The following is a 12,182-nucleotide window of genomic DNA, read 5'->3' as shown; positions in this document are numbered from 1 at the left end:
TGGTGGATTAATGAATTTCTATGACCCTAAACCTGCTTCTTTTGAAGTTTTCCTCATCTATTTAGATGGTGTCTCCGTACTTCCAGTTGCTCCTGCCAAAATCTTTGAAAACATCTTTGACTCTGTCTCTTACATCCCACAAACAATCTATCAGGAAATCCTATCAGTTCTGCCTCCAAAATATTTCCATATTATTGTCATGTAGGCTAATGTTCTTACCTTTAGTAGCTACACACTGAACATTAGGAATGATATGTCATGATTTTTCTATAATACACTTTTAAATGAGTTCAACTGAAAAACAAAAGTCAAATGTGTGTGTATCCATATGTCTTTGTAGAAATATATATATATATATATATATATATATATATATATATATATACACACACACACACACACATAAATAGAGGGATATAAAGAAAGTTTGGCAAAATAATAACAATTGGTGAATCTAGGTGAAAGGTGTATGGTTGTTTATTTTACTACTATTTCCATTTTACAAAGGTTTAAAAATGTTAGAATACAAAGTTTGGAGAAAATGTTCATTCTAAAAATATACAATTTTTTTTAGAATCTAACCACATGCCACCTCCAACCAACCCTACCCGTTTGTTCTTAGCCACTCTCTTCTCCTGCCTCGGCTATTGAAGCAGCCTCATAACTCTTCTACCTGTTTCTGCTCATGTGCCTTCATAATCTAGTCCCAATGGTAGCCAGAGTAATTCTCTTTAAAACTATATCACATCGCTCCTATGATTAAAAATTTTTCAGTGGTCTCTTATCTCACTTAGAGTAAAAGCCAAAATTCTAATCACAGCTAAAAAGCTCTAGGATCTGCCCAGGTCACCTCTGACTTTTTCTCCTCTGCCTCTGGCTGCTGTATACCCCACTACACTGACCTTCTTGCTATTGCTCCAAAAGAACATCCCCACTTGCCTGCTCAGGATCTTTATATTTGCTATTCTCTCTGCATAAAATGTCTTCATTTAGAGATCTACATAGTTCGCTCTACTATTTTCTTCATGTTTCTGCTCCTATGTTAACCTCTCAGTCAAAAATGTCTTGATCTCTCAAACAAGGATGAATTTCCTCTTCTATGATGTAGAGGTATTGCTGGCAAGTGGCTGCCCAGACATGGACTACATTTCCCAAGTCCCCTGGCATCTAATGGGACCATGGGATTGCATAATACTCAGTGAAATTGGGAAGGGGAAAGTGAAGTCCACCACATCTATGCCGACCCCACAAAATCTCCTACGAGACCTCTACCCTTACTTTTCTTACAGCCATCTAGATGTTGATGTTCAAGGGGACATCAGGAGCCACACCTTGAAGATAGTAGAGCCCTCATTCGTCTAGATCTCTGAATGACTTCAAAGAGCAGAGCACCCCATTGTTACCACCAACAATACCACCATTTGCACTTGTATATGAACAAGAAACTTCTCTTTGGATAAGCCACTGAGATTCCAGTGTTTTTCTGTTACAAGAGCTGTTGTACACTTCAAATGATACACCATCCTATATAAAATAGAAAGTCCCTCATCTCCATCTAATATACTACACATTTATTTCTTTGCTGTCTGTTTGCCCCAGTAGATCATAAATTGAATGTTAGATACTTGTTTTGCTTTTGTTTGCCATTATATCATCACTATTTGGAGCACTTACTTGCATCCACCCCACCCTCCACAATCTGTTCTTATTATAGTCCAACCCATCTCAGTAAATGGCTTTTCCTGGTTTTTGATTGCTTAGAGTCATCCTTTACTTCTCATATTTTTCTCAAGCAGCACTTCCTATCCATCAACAAAGCTATTGGTTCTACCTTCAAAATATATCCAGAATATCATTAGTTCTTACTATTCTCCTTACTATGTCCCATGTTACCACCATCACCTCCAGGTGAATTACCACAAGAGCTTCCTAACTGATCTTTGTGCTACTGCCAGGCCCCACCTCACTCTGTTCTTAACAAAGTAACTTAAGACATCCACTTAAAACCCAAGTTCAATCATATGCCCTCTCTGTTTAAAACTCTAACATCGCAGAGTAATAATTCGTGCTTACTATGATTTCTAAAGCTCTGCACAGCCAGCACCAGTTTTGTTTTCTTACTCTCTCTCTTAATATCCTCCCCTCAATCACTGCTCTAGCTATAGTGGCCTCTTTCGTGAACATGCAGTAAGCATGTTGGACTCCCAACTGACGGCCTTTCCATTTGCCATTCTCTCCTCCTCAAGGGCTCATCTGTCAGACCACTACACAGCTTGCTCCTTCACATTCTTTGAGTCTTATCTCAAATATTACCTTTAAATGAGGGCTTCCCTAGCCACCCAACATTTCCTAACCGCTTCCTCATTTATTTGTTCCCTGGCATTTATCACTAACAAAAATATTATATTCTTTATTTTAAACCGTTTATCTTGTCTATCTATGTGCTAGAATTTAAGCTCCACAAGAAGAGGGATCTTTTTGCATTTTTTTATGTTATATCCCTGTGTTTCGATAAGTATCTGGTACATAGTAAGTGCTCAATCAACATATTAAATAAAAGAATTATAAAAATCTATGAAGAAATATCAAACAGCTAAACAGAGGGACTGGTAGTGATATCTTAGATAGGATGTTCAGGGACGGCCTCTCCAAACAGGTGATACATGCACAGAGACTTGAATTAAGTAATGGACTAAGCCATTCAGATATCTAGGGGATGAGAGTTCCAGGGAGAGAGAGCAAAACTGCAAAGCAATGAGGCAGGTGTGTGCTTGGTATTTTCCAGAAAGAGCAAGGAGGAAAGTCTGCTTACAGTTGCAGGGAGAGAAAGAAGTTGTAGGAGACATGGTTCAAGTTATTGCCAGGTAAGATCATATTAGCCTTTTAGGCCATGATAAGGAATTTGGATTTTAATTCTAAGAATTGACTACTTAGTTTCAGGAGCTGTGGTAGATGGTAGGAATATAATAGTGACCAGAATTTCTTAGGCCCTGATCTATTGACAATCTAGTGAGGGAAACACGTCAATAAACCAAATTACAGGGGTCAGCCACATGGCCTAGTGGTTAAGTTCGGCATGCTCCACTTCAGCAGCCCGGGTTTGGTTCCTGGGCATGGACCTACACCCTGGTCAGCATCCATGCTGTGGCAGTCACCCACATACAAAATAGAGGAAGACTGGCACAGATGTTAGCTCAGGGTGAATCTTCCTCAAGCAAAAAGAGAAAGATTGGCAACGGATGTCAGTTCAGGGTGAATCTTCCTCAGCAAAAAATAAAAAATAAATAAAATAAACGAAATCACACAAATACATGTAAATTACAACTTTCTTATAACCTCCTCGTAGCAGACCCCGTGTTCTTTGATGACTACCACCACCGATAGGTTTTCTCAAAGTGGTAGAGACAGAAAGTTCTACTTTAGGTCTTCTCATTAATTGAATTCTTGACTGAAAAAATTAACCTTTTGTTGTACCTGTTTCTTTCTTGAAATTTCAGGATTTGAAATTTTCACAGTGAGAGAATAAAAATATTGAGAGTGAGAGAAATAAAATATTGAATTATTTCCAGAAATTAAAAATAAAAGCACTTATAAAGTGCTGTTTTCATACCATGCCATATATGCAAAAAAATTGCTTTTGCTTTCCTTTTACTTTCATGGACTCCTCTCTCTCTCTCCCAATGACACCATTCCTCACTTTAATTCTCTTTACTCCTCATTGCTCCTTGTAATCCAGATATGGCCTGGAACCAATGACTTCCCACTTTCAAAGGACAATATATTCTAGGCCATTGTCTTCCAAAAACGTTGGGAAAGAATGATCCATCGATTTACATAAAGAAAACATTAGAATTATATTTATATTTTATTTTTATATAAACATAACAATATGTAAGTTTACTAATACTAAAATATTGAATGAAAATAGTACATTATATAAGTGGAAAATATACATATATTAGGAATTATTGTCTTTTAAAAAATGTAAACAAAGAAACAGAAACTGATAGTAGTAAATGTATCCAAAGAATACGAAAACTGCTCTTACATCTATGGCATAAACAGAAAGTTCAGTCCTTTTTTTTTCTTGTCGGCACACTCTCTCAACATTATAAATCTTAACTTTCGCTCCTGACTTTGATCTGATTACTCTTAATTACCACTGGGAATCCCCTTACAAAATAATAATAATCATATCAATATCACATTAAACTTTCAAACAAGCCCCAAATCTAGTTATTATTATCTCTATCTTATGAATGAAGAAACTAGAGCTCAGAGCGATTAAGTCAATCAAGATCAAATAGCCATAACAAGGAGTGATTGCATCTGTTCTGATGATGGTTCAATCCTCAGCCGTCCTCAAAGTGCCAGGTACACAATAGGCCACCAATTGATATTTGTTGACTAAAGGGCCATGCTTAGATCTGAATTCAATCTTCTAGACACCAAAATTCCACTCTCTCTTGCAGTAAAAGCTAAGATACTTAGGTTTTGTTTTGTAAAAGTAGGGGAATATCTTAGATAGATTTGAAGTGGGGTGGGAACAGTTTGGTCACTATATGGCTAGATGAGGCATCTGAATAATGAATGATAGCACAGAGTGGTGGGAAGGCAGCAAACACATTAATAATGATGCTGATCATGATAACATATATATTAACCAGATATCATAGGTAATACCTATGTATTTATATTCGTATATACAATGTCATTTTATTCCTTCTCACATTCCTTAGGGATAAATATTCTTTAGTAAATTTTCAGGATCCAACAGACATTAAATGGCCATGCCAGGATTTCTGACCTGATCTGTGTGACTGTGAAGCCATTACACTAAATAAGAGAGTGCTTTCCTAGTCGAGGTGAGATATGTTAAAGCTAAGGATTAAAATAACAGAAATGTGTATAGAAGAGAGAGGGTTGATTAAAAAGGTAAATTGGTGACATCATTGGCAAATTTTGAAGAATAATTAGATATGGAAATAAAAGATAAGCTAATGTTAAAGATGACCTTAATGTTTTTAAACCAGAGTAATTGTGGTATCATGGACAGGGATCACAAGAGCAGAAAGATTAAGAGGAGATGAGGTGGATGATGATTTAAAACATGTTTCTCAAAACATTCATTCCTGATGAAGTGGAATGTAAATTACAGTAGGGTAGCTGAAGAGAAAAGGTGAAATTGAAGAAATGGAGGAGAAGAGCTCAAGATATATTCATAGGTTATATAAAGATGAAAGAGATATAAAATATAAAGTTGCTATTGCTCAGATAGTGTACTTGTGCTTATGTGAAGGGGGAAACCATAAATCTTTTCTGAAAGATGGTTTATAAGATGTACTACCCTACAAGTAGCATGAATAGAGTAAATGATTAATACGATATTTGTGGTTGACGATAATACTTTTTTGGAAGAAATATCTAAATCCAATATTTTCTTCAAAAAACATCTTGGGGACAAAGCTCTACATTTTTCTCTGTTCCAACAAGCACTGATTTTTAGCCTTAATATCCTGGACAATAGATCTGTAGTGATTAGGCCTATGTGTTTTAGATTTACAAAGTTAATTCATGGCTCAGCTAGAGTGGTGGGTTATATCTCCTCAGCCATAGGGAGTGACATTGTACACCAAATGCTGTTTCCACATACACTGGTGTCAACGTGCCCTTCTTAGTCAAATACGACATACATTCTGCCTCTTGAACTTGCTTGCCCAGGTCCATCTGCCATGATGGCAGTGTGCCCATTCACAAGATGCTCTGCCAGGTTTAGCTGGACATAGGTACAGCCAAAAAGAGGTGAGAAACGGAGTTTGTTTCACATGCAAATGGAAATACTAAGGTAAGAAAATGTGCCTGATCCTTGAAGACACCACATCTGAAGTGAGAACACACAGTATTTCATACCATTTGATCAGTAAAAGCAATAGTCTTCAAAAGCCTTGGAGATTATTTGTTCCCCAATGTGTTAATCACAGGGCTTTTTCATTAAAACTGCAGGAACTAATTGCTGACTCTTCAGCACATCACTTTAGACTTTAACAGCAGTAAGTCTATAGTAAGTTATAAAGGGAACATTTATATAATAAAAGTTCATATGTAAATTAGTGGTGCTGTAAAAGAAAAATAACAGAAAACTCAATAATCACAGTTTTTTTGACAGCGGCTAAGTGACAATGGTCAAACATGTGGTCACTCTACCTTCCTTAGCTTGCTCATTTTGCTGTTTATAGTTATGTTAGTTCCTCGCCTTATTTTTCTGTCATATGAGACCCTAGGAATTCCACCACCGTAGATATTTTACACAACTTCTAATGAAAGTGTAACATTCACTTGAGTATGTTTCCTGAAAGATCTAGTTGTCTGAGAGATAATCACCATCCCCTTTTCTTTTTTTTTTCTTTTTTCTCTCTCTCTTTTTTTTTTTTTTTTTGGTGAAGAAGATTGGCCCTGAGCTAACATCTATTGCCAGTCTTACTTTTTTTCTGCCCAAAGCCCCAGTACATGGTTGTGTATCCTAGTGGTAAGTCATTCTAATTCTTCTATGTGGGATGCTGCCACAGCATGGCTTGACAGGTGGCATATAGGTCTGTTCCCATGATCTAAACCTGCAAACACTGGGCTGCTGAAGCAAAGCACACTAACTTAACCACTATGCCACCAGGCTGGTCCCACCATCCCCTTTTCTTTAAGAAAAAGGAAAGAGGTTCTTTATGATACTTGAATATAACAATTACGTAGGTAGCCAGTTATCAGAAATGAGTCATTATTGCCAGTTTCACTGTGTCATCAGAATTACGTTTCATTAATTGACTAGATATCCATCAATTTCTACCAAATTATACGTTTTACTTATTTAACCACTCTTATTTAACTATCTTTTATTTTACTGGTGGCTGTAAAATTCACCAGAAGTTCTTAGTGCACCAAACACGTTTTTCACCTTCAGACCTACAGTATACACTTCCCACACTCTTCCTAGCCAGCTTCTTTTCATCCTAGAGAACCTCTTCTCCTCTAAATAGGCCTCTTCTTTTACTAGAATATTAGAACTCATTTTCCAGTCCCTTAGTTCTCCTTTATTTTAGGATTTAAATTTTAAAATCCCCATTATTGCCCATTTGTAAGGCCCTGAGTAGTCCCACGTGTTTCCAGCAAATGAGCTGTCAATGTTAGTTCACCTTGTGGGAAACAGTCCAAAAGTATCCTGTTGGTCCACTTAAACTCAGTCATGTATAATTTACTGGATAATCACTAGTGTCCTAATCAATATCTCCATCTACCTTCTCACTAATCCAGTTCAAGAACTATGTGATTTAACATGCAACAGACTCAGGACAAGCCCTTGGCAAAACTGAAATCTGTCTGCGGTAGCTTCACTTCTTTCTTTACCAACTATCCTGCCCTAAACTCAGACTGTTGCTCTCATAAAATTTAAAGCAAAAAAGGATTTCAAAGGATTTTTTTTTTACATCTTCTCTCTCAGTGTGAGGAAATCAAGGCTTATGAAGAGTAAGTGACTGACCAAATGCCATTAAATTAAACAATGACAAGGTCAAAGCTAACAACCTGTGTCTAGCGCATGCTGATTCCACATCCCATAAAACTGCCCACAGTCCCCTCGAAAATGTTTCTGAGACTGTCTGTGAGTCCCGATCAGCTCTATGACATAGGTCACTAGTTTAAAAAAGAAAAAAAGGAAAAAAATAATCCCTTCCACCGTGTGATGGGATCAGTAAGCTTCTATCCATTCCATCTTGTTCCAGCCGAAGAAATACACATTTACTTTAAAGCAGTCTTGAATACTAAAAAAACTCACTAGGTTTCTAGTCTAGCTCTGGTACCAACCAGCTCTTATCTTGGGCAAGTCATTTCATCTCTCTGGGCCATAAACATAAATTATTTATAAAACAAGAAATTGGAATTGATGGCCTCTAAATTCCCCTCCAGCTTAAGAAATTCATGAAGCACTAGGACTACTGCTGTATCCACTAAAAGAATGACCTCAGGCCAATGATGGCAAATTCACAACGTTTTATGTACGACAACCATCTGTCCCAGTTTGACTGGGACGGTGTTAGTTTACACCTGTTGTCCCCATGTAATTAAACACTTTCACTCTCAAAATTATTCTGGTTTTAAAGACAAATCATAAAAATAACCTTATACATGTAGGAGAGGCCAATGCTGGGTCAGGCTGATATATCTATATATCACATAGAGTATTGATAATGCTAATAACAATTTCTACACTGTCAAGAGCAAATATAACGTGTTTAAACACATTTTGTACATTATGCCTTTCCAGAAATGCTGTGTTCTTACTAAGAGGATGGGCTGTTGAGTCAGATTGCTCGGCTCTAACTTAACTCTTCCATTTCACTTAGTAACTATGTAAATTACCAGAAATCTCATTTTGCAAAACTAAAAAGATAAATAAATAAAGAGAGAGAGACAAGTACATCTTTTATAAGATCTAAGTGAGTAAATTCAAGGCAAGTGCTTCAAACAGTACCTGGTAAATAAGACTTCTCAATGTAAATTAGGTATCATTATTCCCAAACAAGTATGTAAGGTAGATCATATTAGACCTATTTTTACATATTTTCATATGTGGTTTCTGGGAGATTTAAAATCTTACCTAAAAGGGGACATATTTTCCTTCATTCAAGTTTCCAACATGAAACTTGAAACATGAAACTCCTTCTTGTCCTAGGGCTTACGGATACCACTCCCGTTGCCTCTATCATTCTTCCTCCCAGTTGCCAAACCGCTACCTCCATTACCGTTCAGAGTCTCAGTTTAAATGCCCCTTCTTCAGAGAAGCACTGTTTGATCCACCAATATCAAATGAGTTACAAACCCGAAGTCCTATTACTTTCTGTCACATCACTCTATTCTTCTTCATCACTAGACACTCCATGAGGTCATTCATGTCAGCCTTTTTTTATGATGTCTCAAGTATTGAACCCAGTACATGGCACATAATAAGTACTTTAATGATTTTTTTAAAGGAGTTTGGTTATGCTTTTGTTCAACGAATGAACACCTTTTAAGTGCCTAACTCAGGATTCACGTCTATGTCAACTCACTTGAAGTTCTCCCCACATGATGAAATGTGCTTTCTTGGTGCATTCATTACCCTGTACCTCCATGTTAGTTGGTTTGTTCAAGAAATCCTATGGAACCATTAGAAAACTGTTAGAAATAAACCTGAAGCTAGAAGAATTAAAACACAATTTCCAGCAGTTCCTCAAGTTTGTGGTTTCTCAAACACAGGACACAAAATATTTGTATTAGGTTTAGCCACATGAAGATGCTATTTTTCCCCCAGAGGAAGATTAACTGTGAGCTAACATCCACTGCCAATCCTCCTCTTTTTGCTGAAAAAGATTGGCCCTGAGCTAACATCCAGGCCCATCTTCCTCTATTTGATATGTGGGACGCCTGCCACAGCATGGCTTGATACGCAGTGCATAGGTCGATGCCTGGGATCTGAACCAGTGAACCCTGGGCCACCAAAGCAGAGCATGCAAACTTAACTGCTGTGCCACCAGGTGGGCTCCTGAAGATGCCATTTTTATATGTCAATATCAGTTAAATAATTTCTGAGAAGAATCATTCATCCATTTATAAAGATGTCTCTTCTTAGGTTATAATTTCCTACCATGTACAGCTAATTTGGTAATAGACATAAAATGATTTGGAGGTAAAGAATTGACTAAGAAATAAGAACAAAAGGAAACTCTGCAAAGGGTATTTGTCACAAGTGCCCTGGAATAAAATAAAGAAAATAATTTTTACTAAGTCTTGTTTGAAGACTTTACCTCTGTGAAAATAATACTGTTATGACTTATAACTTTTCTTTGTCTTATTAGATTGAGGCTAGATTAAGAGCACACAGTCAAAATTAATGTTATATTTGTACAATTCTAAAATCATTACTAAAGGAAAGATTAAAATGAACTAAGGCAATCCTATCTGAGAAAAACAATATTTAATGACCAAAAATAAGTAGTATGTAAGATGGTCACGATTCCACCTATTTTTAGCAAAAGTTACTCTCCTTCCTTTATTTTTTAGTAGGCAGTCTGCAACCTAGTTTCATGGTCTCCCAGGGACTGAGGTTCTTTAAATAAAGATTAAATTAGATACCACAGCTGATTCCAGTGTTTAAGAAAATTTATATCTAAGTTTTCCTTAATTCTCCTCATCATACTCAGTTTAAATCTTAGCATCTTGAATGCTGTGCATTTTATATTTTAAACAGGTAATTGAATAACATTGCATCTAAGAATTAATTAAATCTTTGAAATGATCTCTCTCCTTCCTGTTCTTGCATGAATCAGACACTGGAAGAAACATCATCTCAGGATGGGAAGATGAGCAGGAGAGACTGTTTCATCAGTTTTCGCATTAACAGGCAGGCCAGTTGAAATTACTCCCCAGACCTGATTTGGCCTGCAGCCAGATGGCTGATACTGTTAATAGAGAAAACATCTGTTTACCCTAATGTGTTAGTTTACTGTGCTTGGAGGCCATCAACATGAGCCGCTGTGCACAGGTATTACGGAGTGAGTAATCTTTTTTCATTTGGAAGTCAACAGTAGACAGAGGAAGCTCGTTTTATAGTCCCCATATTGGGCCGTGCTCAGACCCTGCAGACAAAGAATTACAGACAAACCAGGAACCACACAGTGCACTCACTAGTTCTGAATAAGTATTTCCCTTCCTTCAGTCCTGAGTAAAAGCAGAAGACTTTATGTTCTTATGCAATTGGTGAAAATGAATCTAATAAGGAAAACATATATACCACACGTAGTCAGCAAAGTCAACAAAATCACCTATTATTTAATTCTGTGACTTCTTCTGAATGGCCTCAGAACATCAGCATGGTATTTTTTTTACATCTAAAAGAGAAATACCTGATTTACATGTTTTACAGAGACCATGTCAAATTCACTGATGGTACCAAGAAGCCATCGCTGCAAATAGATGAAGGCTTGCAAATTGTACAGATGTGTGAGAAAAAGACACAGAGGTGGAATATCTCTTCGAAAACTTGGAAATAACACATTCAGAGTTCTTATGAAGGTCATAATGTGACCAAACTTCTGTACTATCTTGGGTAATTATGCAAACCTTCATAAATAATTATTGGTTATTGAAGTACAAGGAAAACAAGTTTGAGTTTATATGGAGAAGGTCATTACTTAAACGTAGACCTTCTTATTGCTTTGTGGGATAAGCTAATGAAAAATGTACTCGCTCACCACAGCAAGAATCAGGGCATGAACTAAAGCTATAAAATTTTTATGGAGCTTCTCCACAGATACCACAATGCTTTCTTTGCTTTCGCTTTTTGCAGTACACTTGATAGGAAAAAGATAAGTGCAGTACCAACATTTCAAAAGGATTGCTCAAACTTAAATTATTTTGCTTTGGGGCCAAAGCGAAGAGTCCTTCTGACAGTTTTACTGGCTGCAGGTTTGGTGGGAGGTAAAGCCACGCTTCATGTAGTGTTGTAAGTATGAAGTATAAATCAGGTTTCATAAATATGCCCATTTGGTGTACTCAATTGACTGTAAAATAATTATGCTCTGCTGTGTAATTGTTGCTCTGTGGAAGAAAGCAGGACTTCTAAACGTTTAATGGAAAATGATTATGCGACCTGAATTAAGACTGGATTTTCTCCCACCATCTTCTGTAGTGCAACAAAAGCATTTTGTAACAATTTTATCTTAAATCTATAAGGTGCAAGGCTGCCTAAGTATTAGGGTTTTTTTTCTTTTGTGTTTTTTCATAACTGTTCCTGACTATCTATTTGTCCTCCTGCCCCACCACTTTATATCCAGGGCATAAATGTAGCACATTTTGGTGCAAGTATCAGGAATTTCTTTTACTCTAGCAGCATTTTACTGACCATAAATGGTAAAATGTGAGGTTTGATGAGAACAATATTCAATAGCTAAAATTTTTTGTTCGGTGTTATTTTAAACTTTTGCTGGATATTTTATAATTTATGTTTCAAAGATTACTTTTCATCTGGAAACCTTTGGACATATTAATAACATAAACATTTCAGATACACCTTGAAATGTGTGCGCAATGAATAGCAGCATCCATTTCCCTATCGTGGTAGAACTTAGAAATGTTCAAGTTCGGTGACTTTTGTCATT

Source organism: Equus asinus, chromosome 3 (assembly GCF_041296235.1).
Source record: "Equus asinus isolate D_3611 breed Donkey chromosome 3, EquAss-T2T_v2, whole genome shotgun sequence".
NCBI lineage: Eukaryota > Metazoa > Chordata > Mammalia > Perissodactyla > Equidae > Equus > Equus asinus.
This window is presented reverse-complemented; position numbering follows the sequence as displayed.